We start from the raw sequence: 27,032 nt of genomic DNA, 5'->3' as shown, positions 1-27,032 counted from the left end.
TTCGCATTGTTTCATGGAATGTTAAGGGACTACGCAACCCTGTTAAGAAACAGAGGGTTCTCACTCATTTGTCTAGGCTGCAATGTAAAATAGCAATGCTCCAGGAGACCCATCTTAATGAAAACAAGATTAATTCTATTAAAAGGCAATGGGCGAGCCATGGTTTTTGTTCCCAGTCCAAAGATAGGAAGAATGGTGTGATTACTTTACTTCACAAATCTCTTTCTCCTGTTGTGGAGAGGGAGGAGAGAGATGTTGATGGAAGATTGCTCCTCCTACATCTTAATATAAATGGTTCCCCTATCTCCCCTCTCGACATCTATGGCCCTACTGGTGTTGATGCACAATTTTGGAACAATATGTCACACACCCTTCATTCATGTCTGACACCAATTTACTAGTGGGTGGGGATTGCAATCAGGTCATGGAACCTTTCACGGATAGGAAGCCCAACGCTAGGTACGTTACCAACAAAATGCAAAAAACCTTCACGGCTACAATTCATTCGAGGGGTTTGGTTGATGCATGGAGAATATCTCATCCGGATACGTTAGAATACACTTTCTATTCTCCTACTCACAAATCTTCTAGAATAGATTATATTTGTTTGTGTCCCCATCTCCTCGCTAACCTAATCCATGCCGATATTGGGTACATTCTTATTTCCAATCATGCCCTAGTTTTGATTAGTCTGGATCTCTCCTCTGAAACCTCCAAGTCAAGCAGATGGTGCTTCAATAATTATTTACTCAAGGATCATAAGTTTCTGGAGCATTTTATAGAGTTCTTGTCAGAGTTCTTCCTTAGGAACGCTACTCCGGATATTCCTTTTCACATGGGATGCCTTCAAGGCAACAGCCAGATGATTCATCATTGACTACATTGCGGCTAAAAAGAAACGGTGTAGGAAAGATTCTGCTTCTCTGTTAGCTTCTATTAAACATCTCAAACACGCCTACTTTACTTCTAATAATGAGGATACCTTAAAAAAAGTTAATTCAGACTAAGTCCTCTCTCCTCTTTTCTTCCCCCTTTTTCTTTCCTCCTCCTTCTCTTTCACCCCTTCTCTGAAGCAAAAATGCTAATTTTATTATGGTACTCTGATATTTTATTCTCAATATTGGTTTTTAATCCGGACAATGTATGATGTCTTAGGTTTTTCACCATTTGGTTTTCATTTTTATTCTTTGTTATCCTATGGATTTGTATTTCATGCTCTTTATTATAATTCTGTACCATGTTTTCTCTTTTATAATAAAGCTTTCTAAACTAAAAAAAAAAACTGTGGCATTTTAAGAAAGTATTTTCTCTATGTTAACTTTTACTGTCGTAAAGGTTAATGCGTTATGCCATGTGTTCTATTGTGGAATGGTGTTTGTATTGTTTTGAACAGTACTGACCGTTGTACACTCGGGCCCTTTGTACCAGCAGCACCTCTACGGTTCCCTTCTTCAATAAATAATCATGAAATCTACACACTGGATGGCCTCCTGTTTCACTCAACACCCCCCTGAAAGATTGTATACATTGTTCCGAACTCTACCATCACATCAGACTCTTTCCCATTAACATCAAGCAACGTGGAGCTGCTGGCAGACACATCCTATCAAATTGCAGCGAATGAGATGGATGCTACAGCAATCAAGTAAACTGTGTACTAAGACCACGCCCCTAGCATACTGCCTCTCTCTTGTCTGTCAGATTGCAGAAGCCACAAAAGATAACACTCTACCCTATAAAAAAAAACACAGCACCCAACATGTCAATACACCCATGCATCAAAGCACAAAGAATATGAAACGAGCCTGCCCGGTATCCCACGGTCCAGGGTAACCTGCAGGGTGCAACACCTAAACGACTCGCACCCAGATGTTTACAGGATGAAGAGAACACGTTCTCGCAGAGTGAAGGTTAGATCAGCAACAATAAACCCAAAAAGAGCAGCCTACGGTCCAAAAACGGTAAAACAAAGAGTGGCCTGCTTCCACTCAGCTTATCTGGGAGACACTAGATCCAGTGCAACCACACAGCGGCTCAATAGCAGAGACAAGGAAGGTGAAGCCTTAAATGCCCAACCCCAGGTGTGAACCTTCCCGCCGGTGCAGTGTCCCTCATTCCGCAGAGCATCAGTAAGGCTAATCCGCCTCCACCAGAGTGCTTCAGGAACAGACGCTCCCTCTGGAGAACCTGCTTTCTGCACACAGAGGCCTGGCAAGAGGCGAGCTCTGCGCTATCTAAATACCCAGCACAAAAAAACACACATGCCTCTGAAGACACGTAAAAGTGACTCCAGGAGATCAGGAGCCCCAAGGGACCCTTGACCCAAACTTCTCCGGGTGGAGTCCTTCCTCGTCCAGGACCGCAGTCACTGCCTGCCCCCCTCTCCAGTCTCAGCCGCCCCGTCCACTCCCTCAGAGCTGCGCTCGGTGACGTCCGATCCCATCACCCCCACCGGGTCCTCACCTTTTCGTAAACTTCTTCTGCACACGCTGCTCCTACAACACGCCAATGACACGGAAGTTCTTCTGCAGCACCGATCACAAGTTACACTTCCGGCGCGAACATGTCGCGTTCGCTGCTGCCGTCTTCGGTCAGATTCTGCGGCGGCTGAGGGAGGTAGAAAGTGGAACGGAGGCAACTACAGCGCGAACCCGAAAGAAACAACGCCTGCTATAGCGGGAGGGGCGGCGAGGGGGTTCTGTCTGTGCGGAACGATAAATAAATCCAACCACCTTCTACAACATGGCGGCCAGACCCACTGCGGCAAAGGCACCTCTTCCCGACCCAGCATGGCTGCCTTCTCCAGCCACCGTATTCATAGCACTCCAGCCGCCTCCTTACGTAACATGGCGGCCAGTCCCATCCTGTGTTGGATCAGGAAATGACATGTTTAAAAGGAACTGGTTGTGAGTTAGTGCTATGAACAATCTTGGTATCGTGTTTGATGGTCAAAAGCCTTACAGCGAACTGATTGAGTCTGGTCTCTCTATGGGAATAATAGGCATCACGCCCCGTCTCCTTATCCAAGATGGCGACCAGACCTGGCTCTGTTGTCCTACTTATCGTACAACGCTGAAGGAACCCCCTAATCCATCATGGCGGCTGAGTTCTGTGCGAGAGCAGGAGTGCTACTCCGTCTTCCATGTCTAAGCGTCAACTTCTCCATGGCAACGGTACACATCCGAGAGCAGAGAACAGCCAGAGGTACAGGGAGACCCGGTACCGACCCACAGGGTGAGTGTTACTACACTATGTACTGACATCAGAGTGAGTGTTACTGTGGTATGTACTGACCCCAGAGGGTGAGTTTTGCTATAGTATGTACTGACCTCAGAGTGTGAGTGTTACTGTGGTATGTACTGACCCCAGAGTGTGAGTGTTACTGCAGTATGTTCTTACCCTAGAGGATGAGTTTTACTATAGTATGTACTGCCCCAGTGTGAGTGATACTACAGTATGTACTGACCCCAGAGTGTGAGTGTTACTGTGGTATGTACTGACCCCAGAGGGCGAGTTTTACTATAGTATGTACTGACCCCAGTGTGAGTCTTACTACAGTATGTACTGACCCCAGTGTGAGTCTTACTACAGTATGTACTGACCCCAGAGTGAGTGTTACTACAGTATGTACTGACCCCAAAGTGAGTGTTACTACAGTATGTACTGACCCCAGAGCAGGAGTTTTACTATAGTATGTACTGACCCCAGAGGGTGAGTGTAACTATAGTATGTACTGACCCCAGAGTGAGTGTTACTACAGTATGTACTGACCCCAGAGCAGGAGTTTTACTATAGTATGTACTGACCCCAGAGGGTGAGTTTTACTATAGTATGTACTGACCCCAGAGTGTGACTGTTACTGTGGTATGTACTGACTTCAGAGGGTGAATTTTACTATAGTATGTACTGACCCCAGTGTGAGTGTTACGACAGTATGTACGGACCACAGAGTGTGAGTATTACTATAGTATGTACTGACCCCAGTGTGAGTGTTACTGTGGTATGTACTGACCCCAGAGTGTGAGTGTTACTGTGGTATGTACTGACCCCAGAGGGCGAGTTTTACTATAGTATGTACTGACCCCAGTGTGAGTCTTACTACAGTATGTACTGACCCCAAAGTGAGTGTTACTACAGTATGTACTGACCCCAGAGCAGGAGTTTTACTATAGTATGTACTGACCCTAGAAGGTGAGTGTTACTATAGTATGTACTGACCCCAGAGTGAGTGTTACTACAGTATGTACTGACCCCAGAGCAGGAGTTTTACTATAGTATGCACTGACCCCAGAGTGAGTGTTACTACAGTACGTACTGACCCCAGAGGAGGAGTTTTACTATAGTATGTACTCACCCCAGAGTGAGTGTTACTACAGTATGTACTGACCCCAGAGTGTGAGTGTTACTACAGTACGTACTGACCCCAGAGGAGGAGTTTTACTACAGTATGTACTGACCCCAGAGTGTGAGTGTTACTATAGTATGTACTGACCCCAGTGTGAGTGTTACTACAGTATGTACTGACCCCAGAGTGTGAGTGTTACTATAGTATGCACTGACCCCAGTGTGAGTGTTACTATAGTATGCACTGACCCCAGTGTGAGTGTTACTACAGTATGTACTGACCCCAGAGTGAGTGTTACTACAGTATGTACTGACCCCAGAGTGTGAGTGTTACTATAGTATGTACTGACCACAGAGTGTGAGTGTTACTGTGGTATGTACTGACCCCAGAGTGTGAGTGTTACTGCAGTATGTACTTACCCTAGAGGATGGGTTTTACTATAGTATGTACTGCCCCAGTGTGAGTGATACTGCAGTATGTACTGACCCCAGAGTATGAGTGTTACTGTGGTATGTACTGACCCCAGAGGGCGAGTTTTACTATAGTATGTACTGACCCCAGTGTGAGTCTTACTACAGTATGTACTGACCCCAGAGTGAGTGTTACTACAGTATGTACTGACCCCAAAGTGAGTGTTACTACAGTATTTACTGACCCCAGAGCAGGAGTTTTACTATAGTATGTACTGACCCCAGAGTGTGAGTGTTACTGTGGTATGTACTGACTTCAGAGGGTGAATTTTACTATAGTATGTACTGACCCCAGTGTGAGTGTTACTACAGTATGTACGGACCACAGAGTGTGAGTATTACTATAGTATGTACTGACCACAGTGTGAGTGTTACTACAGTATGTACTGACCCCAGAGTGTGAGTGTTACTGTGGTATGTACTGACCCCAGAGTGTGAGTGTTACTGTGGTATGTACTGACCCCAGAGGGCGAGTTTTACTATAGTATGTACTGACCCTAGTGTGAGTCTTACTACAGTATGTACTGACCCCAAAGTGAGTGTTACTACAGTATGTACTGACCCCAGAGCAGGAGTTTTACTATAGTATGTGCTGACCCCAGAGGGTGAGTGTTACTATAGTATGTACTGACCCCAGAGTGAGTGTTACTACAGTATGTACTGACCCCAGAGCAGGAGTTTTACTATAGTATGTGCTGACCCCAGAGGGTGAGTGTTACCATAGTATGTACTGACCCCAGAGTGAGTGTTACTACAGTATGTACTGACCCCAGAGCAGGAGTTTTACTATAGTATGCACTGACCCCAGAGTGAGTGTTACTACAGTATGTACTGACCCCAGAGTCAGTGTTACTACAGTACGTACTGACCCCAGAGGAGGAGTTTTACTATAGTATGTACTCACCCCAGAGTGAGTGTTACTACAGTATGTACTGACCCCAGAGTGAGAGTTACTACAGTACGTACTGACCCCAGAGGAGGAGTTTTACTATAGTATGTACTCACCCCAGAGTGAGTGTTACTACAGTATGTACTGACCCCAGAGTGAGTGTTACTACAGTACGTACTGACCCCAGAGGAGGAGTTTTACTATAGTATGTACTCACCCCAGAGTGAGTGTTACTACAGTACGTACTGACCCCAGAGGAGGAGTTTTACTATAGTATGTACTCACCTCAGAGTGTGTGTTACTACAGTATGTACTGACCCCAGAGTGTGAGTGTTACTATAGTATGTACTGACCCCAGTGTGAGTGTTACTACAGTATGTACTGACCCCAGAGTGTGAGTGTTACTACAGTATGTACTGACCCCAGAGTGTGAGTGTTACTACAGTATGTACTGACCCCAGAGTGTGAGTGTTACTACAGTATGTACTGACCCCAGAGTGTGAGTGTTACTACAGTATGTACTGACCCCAGAGTGAGTGTTACTACAGTATGTACTGACCCCAGAGTGTGAGTGTTACTACAGTATGTACTGACCCCAGAGTGTGAGTGTTACTATAGTATGTACTGACCACAGAGTGTGAGTGTTACTACAGTATGCACTGACCCCAGTGTGAGTGTTACTACAGTATGCACTGACCCCAGAGTGAGTGTTAATACAGTATGTACTGACCCCAGAGGAGGAGTTTTACTACAGTATGTACTGACCCCAGAGGGTGAGTGTTACTATATTATGTACTGACCCCAGAGGGTGAGTGTTACTACAGTATGTACTGACCCCAGAGGGTGAGTGTTACTATATTATGTACTGACCCCAGAGGGTGAGTGTTACTATATTATGTACTGACCCCAGAGGGTGAGTGTTACTATATTATGTACCGACCCCAGAGGGTGAGTGTTACTATAGTATGTACTGACCCCAGAGGGTGAGTGTTACAATATTATGTACTGACTCCAGAGGGTGAGAGTTACTACAGTATTTACAGACCGCAGAGGGTGAGTGTTACCATGGTATGTACTTGCCCAAGAGTGTGAGTTTTACTATAGTATGTACCAACTCCAGAGTGTGAATGTTACTACAGTATGTACTGAACCCAGTGTGAGTGTTGTTACTATAGTCTGTACTAACCCCAGTGTGAGTGTTACCATAGTATGTACTCACCCCAGAGTGTAAGTGCTACTACAGTATATACTGATCCAGTGGCAGCAGTACCAGCTTCACTAATGAATGTCTTTAAGAAAAAAAAAAAAAAATCCTTATATTGTCCCCTTTTTGGGGTATCTCTCTGAAGAAGCTGTTTCTGGCCATTTGTAAACACAAAAATGAATCCCCCTACAGTGCTCCCTATTCTGGGCCTTCTCTTTGACAATATCTATGAATCGCGCTCCTTTCCGCTGTCTCCTAGACCATTACTGTGAGGCCCCAGGGATCAAGGGGATTAGGGCTCCGCATCTGAATGCAACCCTGCCATCCCATGGACTCAGATTTCACAATGCCCCTGAATGGTTAATACTGACTTTGAGATGCTGCTGCCTGAAATCGAAGGGTGTCGTGGTAGTGCAGAAAGTTAAAAAAGAAACCAGCCTTCTTACCAGCCATTAATTGATTGAGTCACGTAAAGCTAGGGCCACTGGAATTATGAGTTTCTGCAGCAGCAGCGTTTGGTAGTCCCTTTGCAAAGATTGGCTGGTAATATTGTAGTTGCATACTGCTGTATTTGGGTGTTAAACTGGTACTAATGAGGTGAAATATTTCACCTGACAGCGTTACCTTGAGTTCAAATGACAAAATAATGAAGTAATGCTAACCACAAAATGTGGCGCATTGTGCCACATAATTTACCTTTTCATGCTGCATAATTTAGTCAAACCTGCCGCATAATGTTGTCTGTCCTCTACTGCTGAATAATTCCAGTGGCTCTGCTTCAAGCTTCATGGTGGCAAAGATCTATTTTTATAGATGTAACGTAAGGGTGTTATCAGGTGAGATCTGGAATAGTGGGGACACTTACATAAATGTCTGCATTAGCTATAGTTTGATTATTTATTACTAAAAAGTATATTTTGTAATAACTTGTTTTGTTTCAATCACTTCATAATTTTGCATCAGCCTAGCATAGAGTATGTAAATACTGTTTTAAAATAATGACTTACATATTCACAGTGCTTTCTGCTACAGGCTGGGACCTCATAGCACTATAAACAGGGCTATTGGAATTATGCGGCAGGAGAAGACCAAATTATGCAGCATTGTTGACTAAGTTCTGCAGCAAGAAAAGGCGAATTATGCTGCATAATGCTGCATGTTTTGTGATAGCATTATTGCATTATTTTGGTATTTTTACACTTGTTGACACTGTCCTGGCCTTTATTGCCCCTCACAAGTACCACATTAACACCCACATATAGCAATAAACAACAGAGAGGTGACCAGTCAACCTTTAAAAAAAGGCCTTCCACTGCAAGGTAACAAGTGTTGCTGCATTTTTAGTAACTTTTGAACTGTTTGAGCTAGAAACAAGTTTTTTTAAATCTGCAAATTATGCAGCAGATGATGGATTATGTGGCAAATGCGGGAAATCTATAACTATGTGCTGTGAGTGCAGGGTGAGCGTGAAAGTGAAGGGTGAGAATGAGGAGTGAGTTGTGTGAATGCAGGGTGCATTCTCAGACGCTTGAAGAAAATCAGCATGTTATTGACGGGGGCGTAGGGTTTCAGATACAAGTTAAACTATTGCTACTATGGCGTTAATCAGGGATCCAGCGTAAAGGAAATAAATGATGTGCTGATTCTGCAACAAACTTCCAGTCTTATGATTGCCAGCTCATTATTTTGATGTTGCAGGCGGTACAAAAATAAACAGTCGCCTAAAGCCCTATTTTCAGCACTTATCTGTGCGTACTTCGAACAGCAAATATAAATAGAAAGCACTTTTAATTGTGTTCTGGGTGGCCTGAATGATTCATGACTGATAATTAGAGGGAACAGGCAGAAAAGTCACATAATAAATGAATACATACTTTTTTTTATTTATAACACTATTTAGTGTCAAGACAAGGTCTTTGCAGGCTCTTTAAACAACACATGGCTGGCATTTTTTCTATTGGCAACCCTACTTTATATTCCTCTTCATGAAATGCATTTTCACACTACAGCAGTAAATGTAAAATACAAATGTAAAGAATAGGCCGAGTGGGAGCCCAAGGGGTACTGGAAACAGAAAAAAAGTAAACCTCGGTAACCAGTTTACAAATGTATGCAAATGGTCTTTAAAGACCTCTGAAAAACTCAGGCGTGCCGGAGATAAGACTCCAGACACTGCCAGCCGAGCCCACACACTCACTGACCTCCGGCCCCACGTAAATGAAGACAGCCTGGAAATGCAGGAAATAAACATCGCCGCATTTCCAGGCCATCTTCATTTACATGTACTTGCCGAGGCATTTGCGCCCCCCCTGGGAACCCATCCACCCCCCCAGGGTGGAGCGCCCCACAGTTTGAAGACCTCTGCCCTAGAGTGTTAGTGTTACTATAGTATGTACTGACCCTAGTGTGTGAGTGTTACTACAGTATGTACTGAGCCGAGAGGGTAAGGGCAACTACAGTATGTACTAACCCAAGTGTGAGTGTTACCATAGTATGTACTTACCCCAGAGTGTAAGAGGTACTACAGTATTTACTGATCCCAGAGTGTGTGTTACTATAGTATGCACTGATCTCAGAGGCTATGTTAAGTATGTACTGACCCGTGAGTGTTACTATAGAATGTACTGACCATAGAGCATGAATGTTACTACAGTATGTACTGACCACGGTGTGAGTGTTGTTACTACAGTATGTACTGACCCTACAGTGTGAGTGTTACTACAGTATGTATTGACCCCTGAGGGTGAGTCTAACTACGGTATGTACTAACCCCAGTGTGAGTGTTACCATAGTATGTACTTACCCCAGAGCGTAAGTGTTACTACAGTATGTACTGATCCCAGAGTGTGCGTTAAGTATGTACTGACCAGAGTGTGAGTGTTACTACAGTATGTACTGGCCCCAGAGTGTGGTTGGTAGTGACCACTGAGTGCGTTATCATAGTCTAAACCAGGAGTCTTTGACTTTTTCTGTACTAATGGCTACTTGCATTCAATGAAAATCATGCTGAGATGCCAATAATATTATTGTTTTCATCGTGACCACATCAAACCGGATTACATTAGTGACCACCATATGCAAGATTGCTGGCAGTGATTGCCTCAGTGCATCCGGAACAACACTTGTATTTACCTTTAGAGCCTTACATCTTGTAGGACCTCAATATCTAGCAACAAGATACATTTTTATTCCCCCACTAGGGATCCCTGCTCTTCTAACATGGCCATGGCAGCGGTGCCGTGAATCAATTGCTCCAGGAAAGGTGGTTGCTCTTTTCCCTTTCTGGAGCACCCTGCCTGGAATAAACTCCCCCTTGAACTTCACCTTGTAGGGTCTATACACATTTTTAAGAAAAGGCTTAAAACACGGCTGTTTGCTTAGACTTAACTTCTCGCCCTTGAGTACTAGCACAGGGACGCTCCTTGGAGCATATGTCGCACTGTATAAACCAGGGCCATATCGCTGCCATCAGACTGCTAGACCTCTCCGCAGCCTTCAACACGGTCTCCCACGCACTCTTGTATCCAGACTCTATCAAGCCGGCATACGGGGTACTGCCCACGACTGGATCCGCTCCTTTCTCGCTGGCAGAACCCAAAGGATCAGACTCCCACCCTTCCTCTCTGAACCCACAGAGATGAAATGCGGAGTTCCCCAAGAATCATCGCTCAGCCCCTCTCTCTTCAACATTTACATGGCCCCCCTCGCCGCCATCGTCAGACAGCATGGGCTCAGCAGAGTATCCTACGCCGACGACACCCAGCTCATCCTCTCCCTCATGAACAACCATGTGGACACCAGACTCAGCTTTCAGGAAGGAATGAAGGACATCGCAGCCTGGATGAATGACAACTGCCTAAAGCCTGTACTGGCATTACCCCATAGGATGAGTGTTGCAGTCTGTACTGATATTGCCCCATAGGATGAGTGTTGCATCCTGTGCGGATATTGCCCCATAGGATGAGTGTTGCAGCCTGTACTGATTTTGCCCCACAGGGATTAGTGTGGCAGCCTGTACTGGTATTGTCCCATAGGATGAGAGTTGCAGCCTGTACTGGTATTGTCCCATAGGGTGAGAGTTGCAGTCTGTACTGATATTGCCCCATAGGATGAGTGTTGCAGCCTGTGCTGATATTGCCCCATAGCATGAGTGTTGCAATCTGTACTGATATTGCCCCATAGGATGAGTGTTGCCTTCTGTCCTGGTATTGCCCCATTGGATTAGTGTTGCAGTCTGTACTGGTATTGTCCCATAGGATGAGAGTTGCAGTCTGCACTGATATTACCCTATAGGAAGAGTGTTGTAGTCTGTACTGATATTGCCCCATAGGATGAGTGTTGTAGTCTGTCCAGATATTGCCCCATCGGATGAGTGTTGCAGCCTATATTGATATTGCCTCATAGGATGAGTGCTGCAGCCTGCACTGGTATTGCCTCATAGGATGAGTGCTGCAGCCTGCGCTGATATTGCCTCATAGGATGAGTGCTGCAGCCTGTACTGGTATTGCCCCATAGGATGAGTGTTGCAGCCTGCGCTGATATTGCCGCCAAGGATGAGTGTTGCCTTCTGTACTGGTATTGCCCCATTGGATTAGTGTTGCAGCCAGTACTGGTATTGTCCCATAGGATGAGAGTTGCAGTCTGTACCGATATTGCCCCATAGGATGAGTGTTGCAGTCTGCACTGATATTGCTCTATTGGATGAGTGTTGCAGTCTGTACTGATATTGCCCCACTGGATGAGTGTTGCAGTTTGTACTGATATTGCCCCACAGGATGAGTGTTGCAGTCTGTAATGATATTGCCCCATAGATGAGTGTTGCAGCCTGCGCTGATATTGCCTCGTAGGATGAGTGCTGAAACCTGTACTGGTATTGTCCCATAGGATGAGTGTGGCAGCCTGTGCTGATATTACCGCATAGGATGAGTGTTGCAGCCTGTACTACTATTGCCCCATAGGATGAGTGCTGCAGTCTGTAGTATTATTGCCCCATAGGATGAGTTTTGCAGCCTGTACTGGTATTGCCCCATAGCTGCAGCCTGTGTTGATATTGCCCCATAGGATGAGTGTTGCAGCCTGTACTGATATTGCCCCATAGCTGCAGCCTGTGTTGATATTGCCCCATAGGAGGAGTGTTGCAGCCTGTACTGATATTGCCCTATAGGATGAGTGTTGCAGTCTGTGCTGATATTACCCCATAGGATGCGTGTTGCAGCCTGCACTGATATTGCCCATAGGATTAGTGTTGCAGTCTGTATTGATAATGCCTCATAGGATGAGTGTTGCAGCCTGTACTGATATTGCCCCATATGATGAGTGCTGTAGTCTGTACTGATATTGCCCCATGGGATGAGTGCTTTAGTCTGTACTGCCATTGACAGTCTTTCAGTCTGCACTGATATTGCCCATAGGATTAGTGTTGCAGTCTGTACTGCTATTGCCCTATAGGATGAGTGTTGCAGCCTGTACTGATATTTCCCCATAGGATGAGTCTTTTAGCCTGTGCTGATATTGCCCCATAGGATGAGTCATTCAGTCTGTTCTGTTATTGCCCCATAGGATGAGTGCTGTAGTGTGTGCTGATATTGCCCCAATCAGATGAGTGTTGCAGTCTGTACTGATAATGCCCCATGGTATGCTGCAGTCTGTACTGACGTTGTCCCATAGGATGAGTTCTGCAGTCTGTACTGATATTGCCGCATAGGATGAGTGTTGCAGCCTGTCCTGATATTGCCCCATAGGATGAGTCTTTCACTCTGTACTGATATTGCCCCATAGGATGAGTGTTGGCAGTCTCTACTGATATTGCCCCATAGGATGAGTGCTACAGCCTGTGCTGATATTGCCCGATAGGATGAGTGCTACAGCCTGTGCTGATATTGCCCCATAGGATGAGTGTTGTAGTCTATACTGATATTGCCCCATAGGGTGAGTGCCTCAATCTGTTCTGATATTGCCCCATAGGATGAGTGCTGCAGCATGTGCTGATATTGCCCCATAGGATGAGTGTTGCAGCCTGTACTGGTATTGTCCCATAGGATTAGTGTTGCAGTCTGTACTGGTATTGCCCCATATGAGGAGTTTTGCAGCCTGTACTGGTATTGCCACATAGGATGAGTGTTGCAGCCTGGACTGATATTTCCCCATAGGATGAGTGTTGCAGTCTGTACTAATATTAACCCATAGGATGAGTGTTACAGCCTGTGCTGATATTGCCCCATAGGATGAGTTTTGCAGGCTGTGCGGATATTGCCCCACAGGATGAATCTTTCAGTCTGTACTGATATTGCCCCATAGGATCAGTGTTGCAGCCTGTACTGGTATTGCCCCACGAGATGGGTGTTGCAGCCTGTGCTGATAGTGCCCCACAGGATGAGTGCTGCAGTCTGTACTGATATTGCCCCATAGGATAAGTGTTGCAGCCTGTACTGGTATTGCCCCATAGGATTAGTGTTGCAGTCTGTACTGATATTGCCCCATAGGAGGAGTTATGCAACCTGGACTGATATTGCCCCATAGGACGAGTGTTGCAGTCTGTACTAATATTACCCCATAGGATGAGTTTTGCAGCCTGTACTGATATTGACCCACGGGATGGATGTTGCAGCCTGTGCTGATATTGCCCCAAAGGATGAGTGCTGCAGTCTATACTGATATTGCCCCATTGGATGAGTTTTGCAGCCTGTACTGAAATTGCCCCATAGGATGTGTTGCAGCCTGTACTGATATTGCCCCATAGGGTGGGTTTTGCAGCCTGTACTGGTATTGTCCCATAGGATGAGTGTTGCAGTGTGTACTGATATTGCCCCATAGGATGAGTGTTGCAGTCTGCACTGATATTGCCCCATAGGATGAGTGTTGCAGTCTGTACTGGTAATTACTTCACAGTGTGAACATTACATTTCAATATTTGCACAGAAGGGAAGGTGCACCAAAATAAAGTCAATTTACTCCTAATGTACCCAGAAAATATCTTTATTGTCCTAGAAAGTAAGAATTGGACATCATTTCAATGTACACGGGTCAGTTGCATTTTTGGTGTTATGCTTCAACTGGCAGGCACTTGGTTCTGTCTTCCAGAACAGACTTTGGCCTTCTTAAACATACTGGTTTTGCAGCTTCATAAAATGGAATTTCTTATTTGATTTCTTTCTCACTGACCATTGTTCCAAAACACAGGTAGCCTTTAAATCTTAAATATTGTGGCACGGACAGTTCTGGAATGTTGCTATGTTCTTGAGCTCTCTGTGTGACACTAGGGTGTCACCCACAGATGTAACTGTAAGTCCTGGTGTAGTAAAAGAGTTGTAGATAGGTGTTACAGAGGAGAGGCCTCCTTATCTGCTTGGTTCGAATAAAGGGTTCTAGTACCCACCTCTCGTTGACAAGGCCGTGTCCTCCGATTCCCTTACTGCAGCTGCCACATACTAGATAGAGACAGTTCAGACAGTCCATCCTCTCGATGGCATCGGAGTGCCCACGGGTACTGTGCTTTTCAGCTTCTTCCATTGTCAAGCGAGAGTTGGGCGTGTGTTCATGTACAAGATCTCCATATTGTGAGGTTGGATTAGTCAGCGGATTCTCTCTTTTATTATAATAAAATATAATCAGGACAAGATCTGGTGTTTGCAAAGCTTCTGAGCCCCTTTCCATTTAGCCAATGCACAGGGAGAGGAAGAGGTAGAGGAAGAGGGAGAGGGAGAGACACTGATGCTTTCCCTCCGTGTGGGAGAGGATTCACTCCCTAGGTGCCGGAACTTCTGGAGGCTGCAGGTGTAGGGTGTGATACCGGCTTCTGTGTCCTCGCCGTCGTAGCCAGGACTGTCGGCATTGCTGTGGGCCGACCATTGGAGGACTTTGTTGCAGTTTGCCATGTGGCTGTGCGACCACACTTTGCCATCCCTCAAGAGGGTGGAGCGGGAATAGAGTTCCTTGATCTGTAGTGGTTTGCTGAACTTGCTTTCGCCCTTCCTGCCAAGGTGGCTTAGTTTCACTCTGACCCAGTCTCCGACTGCCAAAGCGACATCACGTACGCCATGCCTCCGGTCATAGTTGTCCTTGTAAATTTTCTGGGCCTTCTCTATGTGGCTTCTAACCACACTACTTGCTTTGCAGTTTCATTTTCATCCACAGGAGATTGTCTCTCGTGAATGGTTCTCTGCCTCGTAGGATCTTGAATGGGCTGTATCCAGTCAGCGTGGGTGGGAAGCGGTGCGGTACGCCCATATCGTGTTCTTGGGTTCCGTTTCCCAGTTCTTGCCCGCGCTGATTGCGGCTTGGACTGAGCCCATGTGTGTGTGCTGTGTCTTGATTCCATTCCTCTGGGTGAATGCTGTCCATTTGTCGGAGGTAAATTGGGGTCCGTTATCATAGGTGATGGTCCTCGGGATGCCCTCCCTCAAGAAGGCGTTAGTGAGAAATGCGATTACTGCATCTGTGTTGGCTCTCTCACCGACCTCCACTTCCGGCCATTTGGAGTATATGTCGACCAGAACGATCACATATTTGGGCACGCCCCAGGAGTCCAGGATGGGTCCCAATATGTCGACTGACAGTTCTTCCCAGGGGTTGGAGGGCGTGGCGAATTCACCCACCGGGGGCCACAGGAGTGTGAGCGATTTGTCAGCATTAGAGCAATGCTGACATACCCGTACATACTTCTCCATGTAGGTGTCGATGGCGGGCCACCAGTATGACTGCTTGAGCCTCCTCTTGGATTTCACGATGCCTAAGTGACCTTCTGTACTATGCTTAGGATACGGTCCTGTAACGTTTTGGGAGGAACTACTTTGTCACCCCTGAGCAAAAAACAGCATAGTCGCTGAGGGAGAGTTCATCCCTCACTTCCCAAAACTTCCGAGTGTCCTCCGGCAAGTGCTTCCTGTCAGGCCAACCACTCATGACAAATGATTTCACTCGGGTCAATGTCAGGTCATTGTCGTAGGCAGACGTCCAGTCTCGTGCACTGATGATGGTTTCGTGGTCTTCCATGAATGCCACTTGGTACTCATCTCAGTCATTGGGTTGGGGTGCTGCTTCCATGGCGGCAGAGCGGCTGAGGAAGTGCGCTACTTTGTTCTCCTGGCCTGGTAGGTATTCCACATCGTAAACAAAATCTAGGAGTTTGAGAGTCATTTTCGCGATGCACGGGGTGGCAGTTGCGTGGCTGCTGGATGTAAGGACTTTTATCAGCGGTTTGTGGTCCGTTCTGAGGAGAAACCTGAAACCCTAGAGGTAGTGCCGAAACTTGTCCATGGCCCAGGTGGCTGCCAACATCTCTTTTTCAATGACGCTAAATTTCTCCTCGGGGGCGAGCGACCATGATGCGAAGCCGATCGTGGTTTCCGTGCCGTCCCTGGATCGTTGTGATAGAACCGCTCCTAGCCCCTTCTCACTGGCATCCGTGGTCAAAATGCTGGGGGCCGCACAGTCGAACCCCTGTAGAGGAATGGCTTCGCAGATATCCTTCTTTATGGTTTCGAATTCTCGATTTGATTCCGATGTCCAACTGAAACTGTTCTTGTCCTTCAAGAGTTGGCGCATGCTGTGCGTCTTGATGACGAAGTTGCGGACAAACTTACTGTAGAATTCTACTAGGCCGAGAAAAGAAGAGACTTCTTATTTAGTTTGAGGTCGGGGTGCCGATTTAATAGCCTCCACATTAGCCTTTTTCGGGGAGATCCCATTTTCACCGATCTCGTGTCCCAGGTACGTGACCTTGCACAGTCCGAATTTACACTTCCCCAGTTCAGCCGTAAGGCCGTTGTCGGAGAGTGTCTGTAACACCTTCCGGAGAGTGTTATCGGGTTCCTTTTTGGTCATACCCATGATGAGTATATTGTCTTGGAAATATAGGACGTTTTTACTGTCCTTGAGTAGTTTGTGCATGAGTTTTTGAAATACCCACGCAGCGGAGCCCAGTCCGAAGGATAGACGCCGAAATCTGTATCAGCCAAACGGGATAATGAACGAGGTCAGCTTCCTACATGAGGGGTGTAGCAGGATCTGGTGGTATGCCGCTGTGAGGTCAATTGTAGAGAACCACTGGATTCCCTTGGTCTGGGCTAACAGTTCGTTGATCTGTGGCAACGGGAATTTGTCCACCAATATGTTTTTGTTCAGTTCTCAAAGATCAATGCACAACCTCACCTTCCCATTCGGTTTCCGTGCTACGACCAAGGGCGCCAGCCACTCTACGCTTTCGATGGGCTCAATGATGCCGCTCCCTTCCAGACGTTGCAGTTCCAGCTGTACGGCTTCTCTGCAGTTGAAGGGGATGTTCCGCACTCTGTGGCTGACTGTTACCGCGCCATCCTTTAGGACGATCTTGTGCATGAATTTTGATAGCTGGCCTATGGTCCCTCTAAAGATGTGTGGGAAGTCTTTCCTCAGGTTATCTTGATCCTGTTTGGGATGCTCGTCCATCATGAGTACTTGGATTTCTCCCCCAGGTGAAGCTGGATACCCAATGCACCTTGGTCAGCACACCCAAGAAGAGAGGGGCCTTTTCTGCCACATATAGTTTCCCTGTTGTGACCCTACCGTTGAACTCAAACGTAAGGGGCCTAAACCCTACCATGGGAATCCTCTCCCCTGTGTATGTGACCGGGTGTATGTCTGTGTGATGGAGTTGGCTTCCTACTGTGTTGGCAAACTCGCTGTCCCAAATCTCCTTTTGTATGATCGTGAAAGGGGACCCGGAATCTGCAACCATTGAAATCTGGAACTCCCCGATGGTCAACAAACAGGACGGTTTCTTTATAGTAAGACAATCTATGCCCCATACTTGGTCATCAATACATAAGATGCACTCTTCGTCCCCGTCCCCCGTGTCGGGTTCTGAGTCATACATGATGCATTTCACAGACGTACTGCGCGATCTTCGTCTGCAGACTTTGCCAAAGTGTCCCACGACACAGCAGAAGGAGCATTTGACGCGGAATGCCGGGCAACACCTGTAACAAGAGTTTGTCTTCTCTGGAGGAGTTTTGGCAGGGCCTGTAGATGGCCACGTGGGCCACCTGTAATTTCGAGATCCAGCAGAGGGGGGCTGTCTGTCACCGGAATCTTTGGTGTCACTGACTTTGCAGACCGTGGGCTTGGCCTCTGTATCTTTCTTGGCATCCATTGCACACCATTTAGACAGCTCTGTCTTTTTGACGATCGCTATGATTTCGTGCAGTGGTGCTTCTCCACTCACCCACAGCTTTTCCTGAACATTGGTGTTGACGGTGTGCATTATGATTTGGTCTCGTATCAAGTCGTCATGAAGATGACCAAATTTGCAGTTGATAGCCAATTTCTTGAGTGCTGCAACATAATCCTCTACGGTTTCCGTTTCACTTTGTTTCTGTTGGAAAAATTGTATCGATTTTTTTTTTTTTTTTTTTTTTTTTTGCCCTGCAGATGACTGGCTGATAGTGGCTGTCCAGGTCTTCCAATACGTGCTGGAACACGTCTTCATCTGTTGCGGCCCTCGGTTTATAGACCATGTTGTCATAGACTCTCAACCCTTCCGGTCCTAAGTTGTGTAGAAGTATCTTTTTATGGCGTTTGCTGGAAAACGCTTCTTCCCCTTCATCTTCAAGGGCGTATAGGTAGTTGAGGATGTACCCTTTCCAATCGGCCCACTTCATGGTCGGTTCTCCTGGTTTCAGGAGGAAGGGTACAGGATTCGTGGGGGAGAAGGTCTGGGCACACATCGCGGTGGGCGGGGAACTGTTCTGGATAGTGGTTGTAGCGGGATGAGCTTCTGAGACTGTGGCAGACTCCTGTAGACGGCTAGTGGAGCTGGCGCCTGGATTTTGCCCTCTGTGGTTCCCACCAGCCTACTTCTGTGACCCTGGGTGGCCGGGTGAGGGCACTTGCTTCGTGGCAACCAGTGGAGTTGCGTCGCGTGCAAAAGGAATCCTGCACGGGGAACCGTGGACACGTGTGCAGACACCTCCCTGAGGGTTCGGCTGTAGTAGCAGTCAGCAGGCAGGGAAGGCACAGGGTTGCAGTGGGCAGACAGTCTCTGCAGCTTGTAGAGTGTGGGGAGTATGTGGAACAAGCCACCACGAGGGGATGCTATGGAATGTACACTGCAGGCTCCCTGGAAGTCACCCCAAAATGGCCTGCAAACGCGGGGACAGGAGAGGAGGATCGTGCTGGATCTGCGGGGCAGGCTGCTCACCCCTGGTTCTTAGGCCAGTATGCCCTAAGCTGCAATGAGGGGTGTGGCCGGATGCAGGCGAGAAGCGCCAATAAAAGATGCCAGTCTTCTCCCGTGGCGCCGTGTGTAACGCGCGCTACATGCAGAGTACATAGCGGGTGCGTCGGGCAGCCGACGCAGCGGGATTCGTTCTCCGCTCGTCGCCAGCTGTTACATATATATAGTGGTGGACAACAAACACCGCGAGGACATGTCGTTATGTATTTTTTAGTTCTTTAGCCACATAATCACTTGCGGTCCCGCTAGCCCGTTACCGCGAATGGCGCGACGCAGCGCACCTTCCCGTGAACCTTCCCCGGGTCACGTGGTAACCAACCAGTAGACCGCGACACCACACTTTCACCCTGTACACAAACGTTCTTTACCTAGCCCCCACCTTAAACCCTATACACAGACGTTCTTTACCTAGCCCCCGGCCTTTCATCCTACGCATAGCTGGTCTTTTATGAGCCCCCCACCTTTAAGCCTATGCACTGCTGGACTTTTCTGAGCCTCACCTTTCAACCTATGCATAGCTGCTACTTTCAGAGCGCTCATCACTCAGCCTCTACACCGCTGTTTTGTCCCCCCAAGCTTCACCATTCAGTCCATGTGCAGTTGCTCATTTTTGACCTCCCACGTTTCAACCTATACATATTTGCTCTTTTCAAGACCACCTCCTTTCATCCTACGCATAGATGCTCTTTTTTGAGCCCCCTCCCTTTTAGCCAACGCACAGCTGCTCTTTTCTGAGCTCCTCCTTTAAGGATACGCACAGATGCTCTATTTGTTTTGAACCACCTCCCTTTTAGCCAATGCACAGCTGTACTTTTCTAAGCCCCTCCTTTCTGCCTAGGCACAGCTGTTTTTCTGTGGCTACACCTTTCACCTAGCCCTTCCTTTCAGCCCATGCTCATATTCTCTTTTTTTGACCCCCTTCCTTTTATCCAATGCACAGCTGCTCTTTTCGGAGCTCCTCCTTTCAGCCTATGCAAAGAGGCTTTTTTTAGGTCGAGCATTCGAGCCCTCTTGTATATACTTAATATATACTTATTATATAATTATAAATGTATATGTACTTTGTGGGCTCTGGAGATCAGCCCTAGGACTTGTTTGCTTCCGTTTAGGGACTTTTTTCTGTTCAACTGCCTCTATTTAACTTTCTTAATAGAAAACGACCAGCAGAGGTCAGTAAAATACCAGAATCACTTTAGCATTCTCTAGATTCCAGTCCATAGAAATTGTCTTCCAAAAGCACCCAAAGACAATAATATTTTTCTCAAATCTTGTATTTACAGTGATCTGCCCACCGAAGGCCCTGATTTTATATTGAAAACAGAGCTTTGGACTATACCACTTCCCGCTGAAAGGCAATATTTCTCTCCATATGTTTCCATACCTGGCGTGTCACGCAGTTTGGTGCTTACTTTGCCTCCATGTTAAAGAACAGTAGAGGTTTCAGTACCCAGGCTAATGTGCTGCATAGCTAAATACATATAAGGTCCTAAAGGTGAGACTAATTGCATTGCCAATGCTTGTTTTAGCCCCATCGCCTTTGATCCATCTTTTCTGAGCACCTCCTTTCATCCTATGCATAGCTGCGTTTTCAGAGCCTACACCTTTCCCCCTGTGCTTAACAGTTTTTTACCTGTCCCCCAGATTTCACCATATGCCCAACTGTTCTTTACCTAGCCCCAGCCTTTCAGCCTATGCATAGCTCGTCTTTTCTGAGCCACCGCCTTTCAGCATATGCACAGCTGAACGTTTCTGAATCCTTCCTTTCAGCCTATGCAAAGCTGTTCTTTTCTAAACCTCCACCTTTCACCCTGTGCACAAAAGTTCTTTAGCTGAAGGCCTTTCAGCCTATGCACAGCTGGACTTTTCGTAGCCTCACCTTTCAACCTATGCATAGCTGCTTTCAGAGCCCTCATCATTCAGGCTCCGCGCCGCTGTCTTTTCCAAGCTTCACCATTCAGTCTATGCTCGTTTTCGATCTCCCACTTATACTATGCATATTTGCTCTTTTCAAAACCTCCTCCTTTCATCCTAAGCACAGATCCTCGTTTTTTAGCACACTCCCTTTTAGCCAATGCACAGCTGCTCTGTCCTGAGCACCTCCTCTCAGCTTGTTCTTAACCTATCCCGCACATTGCACCAAATGCACATCTGTTCTTTACCTAGCCTCGGCCTTTCAGCCTATGCACAGCTGCTCTGTCCTGAGCACCTCCTCTCAGCTTATGCACAGCTCCTTTTTCCGAGCCTACACCTTTCACCCTGTGCACAGCTGTTCTTTACCTATCCCGCACATTGCACCAAATGCACATCTGTTCTTTACCTAGCCTCGGCCTTTCAGCCTATGCATAGCGGCTCTTTTCTGAGCCCCCACCTTTCACCCTGGGAACAACAGTTCTTTACCTAGCCCCCACCTTTAACCCTATACACAAAAGTTCTTTTTTTAGCCCCCGGCCTTTCATCCTACGCATGATCTTTTAGGAGCCCCCCTCCCCCAACTTTCGGCCTGTGCACAGCTGAGCCTTCATATATTGGAAAACAAGTCCAGACTTTTTTTTTGCTTTCATTCTACCTCTCAGGGTGCCACATGATCGCCAGGCTGCCTGAACAGGGTGCAGGCTGGTCCCGCAGGGCCTTTACGAAAGAAACCTGCAGGGCTCTTCTGGATTGGGGTAGCGGCCTCAAAAGAGACGTGAGGAGAGAAAAAGACAATGACATAAAATGTGAAAAATGCAATAAGAGAAAAACATAATTTATTTAAAAAAAAAATATTCGAATAAATGCTATTTTAAAGTTTTAATGAGTAGGAAAAATGCAGAAAAAAGGTTCATATCACCTCTATTGCCTCCCACTAATGTTGTGCTTAAAAGAATAACAGTCACTTGTCTTTATGTAGCGCTACAACCGTCTTTTGTGTTGTAAATAACAGGTTTAATGGTGCTTCCATTTAACGAGTCTAATGAAACAAGGATAGCATTGTTGGCGTGAAACAAGGAGTGGTTTGAGGCACTGGCTTTCCCTGTGTGTGTGTGTGTGTGTTACACAAGTATCACAAACCTCTCCTCCGTCGTCCTTCTATCCACTGAACAGGAAGCACACAGGCTCCCAGACTCCCCTAGCCAATCACGATGCTGCTGTCACCAGCATGACAGCAGCATCGTGATTGGCCTGAGCGTCCTGGTTTGGCGCTCAGACAGGGAGTGGGAGCTGTGCATGTTCTCCACCCAGGCTGGGCAATGCAGCCAGGTGGAGAAATGCTAAATGCGCATGACTGTCTGGCCTGCCCAAGACAGCCGACCAAACAGTCATGCGCACTTAGAAAGTGCCCATCACTCCTTCCCTGCTGGGCGTGATGACAGCTCAGCCCTGCTTCTCTCCGCTCCAGAACTGAGACCGTGCAGAATAATAAAATGATAATACCATTCTATTATCAACATTTTATTTGTCACAGAGCGGTGGGGCGACATTCCTCTGCCTTAGCGGATGAGCCGCCGCTGGTCATGTTTGGGGGGCAGTGTTGGGCAGAGAAAGTAGGAGCCATTGGGTGCACTGGGTGTCCTCCTCACACTGAAAAGAGTAATCTATATTTATAGGATTCTGGTACGGTGTCTGCTGGCCCTGCCGTTTCATAACACTCATTCTTGGGTCTAGAGCCTTTAAAGCTCAGGGCGACTAAAACTCAAAAGTCAGATGTGGCCAAAGCTCGGGCGCATACAGTGGTTTGTTTTTTAAAGGGAAACATTTCCCATTGATTTCAAAAGGATGTCACGAATGATACCTTTGCTTCTTAAAAACACCCTGGTATTTCAAATTTGATTCAGCCCTTTCACCTCCGTATACAAAGCTGCCTGTCAAGTTTATCTGTTGAAAACCTTCCTTTCAAACCTATTGCTTATCTCACTTTTGCCTGACATTTTTGAATGAGATCCATTATTTAAGCCCATCAATTCGACTAAGGTGGAAGAACAAGTTATTATACGTTATCCAAAAAGGTCATGGGGGAAAGTTGTATGTTGTCAGACTGAGCATTGTATGGTAAGCAACACTTCTCTCGGAGCCTTATTGCTGGTCCTCCTAGAGTAGGAGCAGCTCTGACAAGTTTATCTATCAATAAAGCATTTATAAGGGGCAGCAAATCCCCCATGAGGGTCTCAAGGCGCTGGGTGCTAGCTGCTTCGTGGAGATCTATTCATTTGAACAGCCATGTCTTGAGTCCTTTCCTACATTGCCGGAGTGATGGGGCGATCGCAAGGTGTAGGGAAAGGTTGTTCCATGCCCTGGCTGCTGAGTGGGAGAAGTAGCATCCTCCGCTGTTGCCCCGTCCGATCCAGGGGGTGTATGCGAGGAAGAGGGAGGCAGATCATAGATGTCTGGTCGGTTGGTGGAGGATCATGCCTTTGTTGAGGCATGCTGCTCCTTCGTTTTGCAGGGAATTGTATGCATGGGCCAGCATCTTGAACTGGCATCTCTTCTGAATCAGTGGGTTTGTCTGGGGAAGTCGAGAATGAGTCTTTCTTCTGAGTTTTGTATTGTCTATAGTCTCTTCAGGAGGCATGCTGTGACTCCCATGTAGAGTGGGTTCACCTAGTTAGCCAGCTGGTGACGGGGGCTGGGTGACGGTCCTTCTGGTGTTGACTGGGAGACACCAGAAGATCTTGTGGAGTATGCGTAGGGCGTGGGAGCAGGCAGATGAGACTGCACGTACCTATTTCTTCATAGATAGCTCACTGTCCAAGAAGATGCCGAGGTTGCGGGTTTGATGCTACCAGAGTCAGAGTAGCTCTAATGAGTTTATTTCGGATCCTACCGGAGTAAGGGCAGCTCAATGAGCTTATTACTGATCGTACTGGAGTACGGGCAGCTATAATAAACTTATTTACTGATCCTACCGGAGCGAGGGCAGTTTTGATGAGATTATTACTGATCCTAAAGGAGTAAGGGCAGCTCTGGCAAGCTTATTACTGAACCTGCCAGAGTAAGGGCAGCTCTGACAAGTTTATTACTGATCCTACTGGAGTTTGGGCAGCTCTGACGAGTTTATTACTGTTGCTCCCGAACTAAGAGCAGCTGTTACAAGCTTATTACTGACCCTGCCATAGTAAGAGCAGCTCTGACGAGCTTATTACTAATCTTAATGGAGTAAGAGCAGCTCTGACTACCTTATTACTGACCCTGCCATAGTAAGGGCAGCTTTAATGAGTTTATTACTAATCTTAATGGAGTAAGAGCAGCTCTGACTACCTTATTACTGACCCTGCCATAGTAAGGGCAGCTTTAATGAGTTTATTACTAATCTTAATGGAGTAAGAGCAGCTCTGACTACCTTATTACTGACCCTGCCATAGTAAGAGCAGCTCTGACGAGCTTATTACTAATCTTAATGGAGTAAGAGCAGCTCTGACTACCTTATTACTGACCCTGCCATAGTAAGGGCAGCTTTAATGAGTTTATTACTAATCCTACTGGAGTAAGAGCAGCTTTGACAACCTTATTACGGACCCTGCCATAGTAAAGGCAGCTCTGACAAGCGTATTTCGAATCCTACTGGAGTAAGAGCTGCTCTGAAAACCTTATTACTGACTCTGCCATAGTAAGGGCGGCTCCGATGAGCCTATTACTGACCCTGCCATAGTACGGGCAGCTCTGATGAGCTTATTACTTATCCTACTGGAGTAAGAGCAGCTTTGACAACCTTATTACTGACTCTACCATAGTAAGGGCAGCTCCGATTAGCTTATTACCGACTCTACCACCGTAAAGGCAGCTCTGACGAGCGTATTTCTAATCCTACTGGAGTAAGAGCAGATCTGAAGAGCTCACTACAGATCCTAGGAGAGTAGGAGCATCTGTGATGGAGTAAGAGCAGCTCTGACCAGTATAGAGATATCCTGATGGAGTAAGAGCAGCCCTGGCTGCGTATTGCTGACCCTACCGGAGTATGAGCAGTTCTGGTCCAACTGCTCACCCTACCCGAGTAGAACAGCTCCGACAAGCTTCTCACTGACCCTTCAGGAGTAAGAGCAACCCTGATGAACTTATTACTGATCCTACCTCTTATACCTGGCAGCCTTAGGGTGGTCTTCCCCCAACTTTTTGCCTGCCTCCCTCCATTTTTCAGTACTTATTTTTGCTGGCTTACAGACTCGGCCGCTTTACTACTGCTAATCAGTGCTAAAGTGCTTGTGCTCTCCCCCTAAACATGGTAACCTTGGCTCATATCCAATTAGCATATTTAATTTGCTTATACTCCCCTTGTAAAGTGCACTGCATTTGTCCAGGGCCTGTAAATTAAATGCTGCCAGTGGGCCTGCAGTACTGATTGTGCCACCCACATATGTAGTCCCATAACCATGTCTCAGGCCTGCCACCGCAGTTCCTGTGTGTGTACAGGTTACTTCCACTTCGACATGGCATTTAAAACTACTTGCCAACCATTAAACTCCTCATACAAAGAACTGAAATCCTCCCCCCCCCCCACTGGTAGTTTGGAGTGAGGACCTGGATTGAAAGGGATACTGCTGCACCTCAAAACCACTCTTTCAAGTTTCCCTCACATCAAAGGCCCATTTGGGAACAAGTACTGGGTCTCTGGCTCCATCAAATCAGACACGTCTGGAGCTACACCGAATCTCTGCCAGAAGAACGGAGGTGCTGCTCAAAGGACTCAGCTGGACTGTTTTTCTGGAGGTTACTGCTTGTTGTCCTGCCGCCTGATGCTCTCTGATTCTGCTGAGAGGAGAGCTGGACTCTGCCTTCCTTTCAAAGTGATCTCCAAATATTTGTTAGCTTGCCTCATGTTTCCGAAGTTAAACACAAAAACTGAGGCTCTTACAGCACACCATTTATCCTTATCTAGTATTGATTAGGTTTGTCAAATCCTTGGGTGTATATAACCCTAAACTCAGAGCGGAGAAGACACAGCAGTATTGATCAGAAACAGAAATCCAGAAAGGTCATTCTTCATGCTGTTTAGCAGTCTTTATTCTTGTTGTACAAATATTAAAATTCCCAGCACATGATTAGCCGACACGTATTTTGTCTTTGCTTAGACTTTTTCAAGGCATAAACGTCGGAATCAACAAGCCAGAGTCAAAAATGCACTGCATCTATTCTTGCGTTACAGTATGTATATGCAAGCCCCAGTCCGGATGTTGTTGTATATACAACTCAGCTCAAAGTGTCCCACACAAGACCATGAACACGATCCTGATATCCGTCCCTTGATCTAGAAAATCCAATATATTTCAGAGCTGGATGTTCGCAATCATTTGGCCACTAAAATCGTTCGCATCCGGGCCTCTATAAATTATTTTACAAAGTCCAGTCCTGTAACAATCAAACAGCTCCACATTGGAGAGTCCAAATTACCCGTTGGGTACAAATTATCAGTGAACCCTCATTCACGTCCCTGTTGCAATACGAGCTGTCACCTCATAGTCAGCCATCCCGTCCTTCTATAGTTTCATGTGAGTCACTACACAGATGTCCAATCAAAAGGCTTGTAATAGTGCTCTTGTAAATATAACCAACGAAGTAACACTCCTATTGCGACTCATGCGGCACAACCATGATACGTTGTAACTCAGAGCTTTAAATCTTCAATGTCTTTAGCCGATCCGCATATCCCCACAGTCCCGAGAGACGCTAAATCAGTGCTAGATTACTTTGTGTTTAGTGGATGTGCAGATATTTCCCTGCAAGGGAACACTACTACCTGTGTATTTATGTCTCATGTTTCCGAAGTCTCAGGGACACAAAAGTAGGGTGATCAGGCATCCCGGATTTGCCCCGACCGTCCCAGTTTTTCGCCGGCAGTCCCGGCAGATTTCAGGAAATTTAGCTCAAGTCCCGGTTTTTAGAGAGGGTCGGCTGAAAACAGGGGGAGGTATCTTTTTATATTTTGCACAGCAGGGATATTC

The 27,032-nt window shown here is 46.6% G+C and overlaps 2 protein-coding genes across 3 annotated transcripts in view; one reads left to right on the top strand and one right to left on the bottom strand.

The window, feature by feature from the left end:
- Window positions 1-2,836, bottom strand: part of EBNA1BP2 (EBNA1 binding protein 2) — a 107,911-nt gene extending 105,075 nt beyond the window's left edge. Inside the window, exon 1 of one of the 2 annotated variants that reach the window (XM_085602989.1) lies at window positions 2,464-2,836. The gene's annotated coding sequence lies outside the window, so the exon portion shown is untranslated. Of the gene's footprint in view, window positions 1-2,265 lie in introns of both variants that reach the window. The other variant, XM_085602990.1, reaches the window with a different exon arrangement.
- A 269-nt stretch (window positions 2,837-3,105) lies between these two features.
- The window catches only part of CFAP57 (cilia and flagella associated protein 57), a 355,646-nt gene continuing 331,719 nt past the window's right edge, over window positions 3,106-27,032 (top strand). Inside the window, exon 1 of the mRNA XM_085602986.1 lies at window positions 3,106-3,234. The gene's annotated coding sequence lies outside the window, so the exon portion shown is untranslated. The remainder of the gene's footprint in view (window positions 3,235-27,032) is intronic.

This window comes from Triturus cristatus, chromosome 4_2 (assembly GCF_964204655.1).
Source record: "Triturus cristatus chromosome 4_2, aTriCri1.1, whole genome shotgun sequence".
In the NCBI taxonomy this organism is placed as follows: domain Eukaryota; kingdom Metazoa; phylum Chordata; class Amphibia; order Caudata; family Salamandridae; genus Triturus; species Triturus cristatus.
This window is presented reverse-complemented; position numbering and strand designations above follow the sequence as displayed.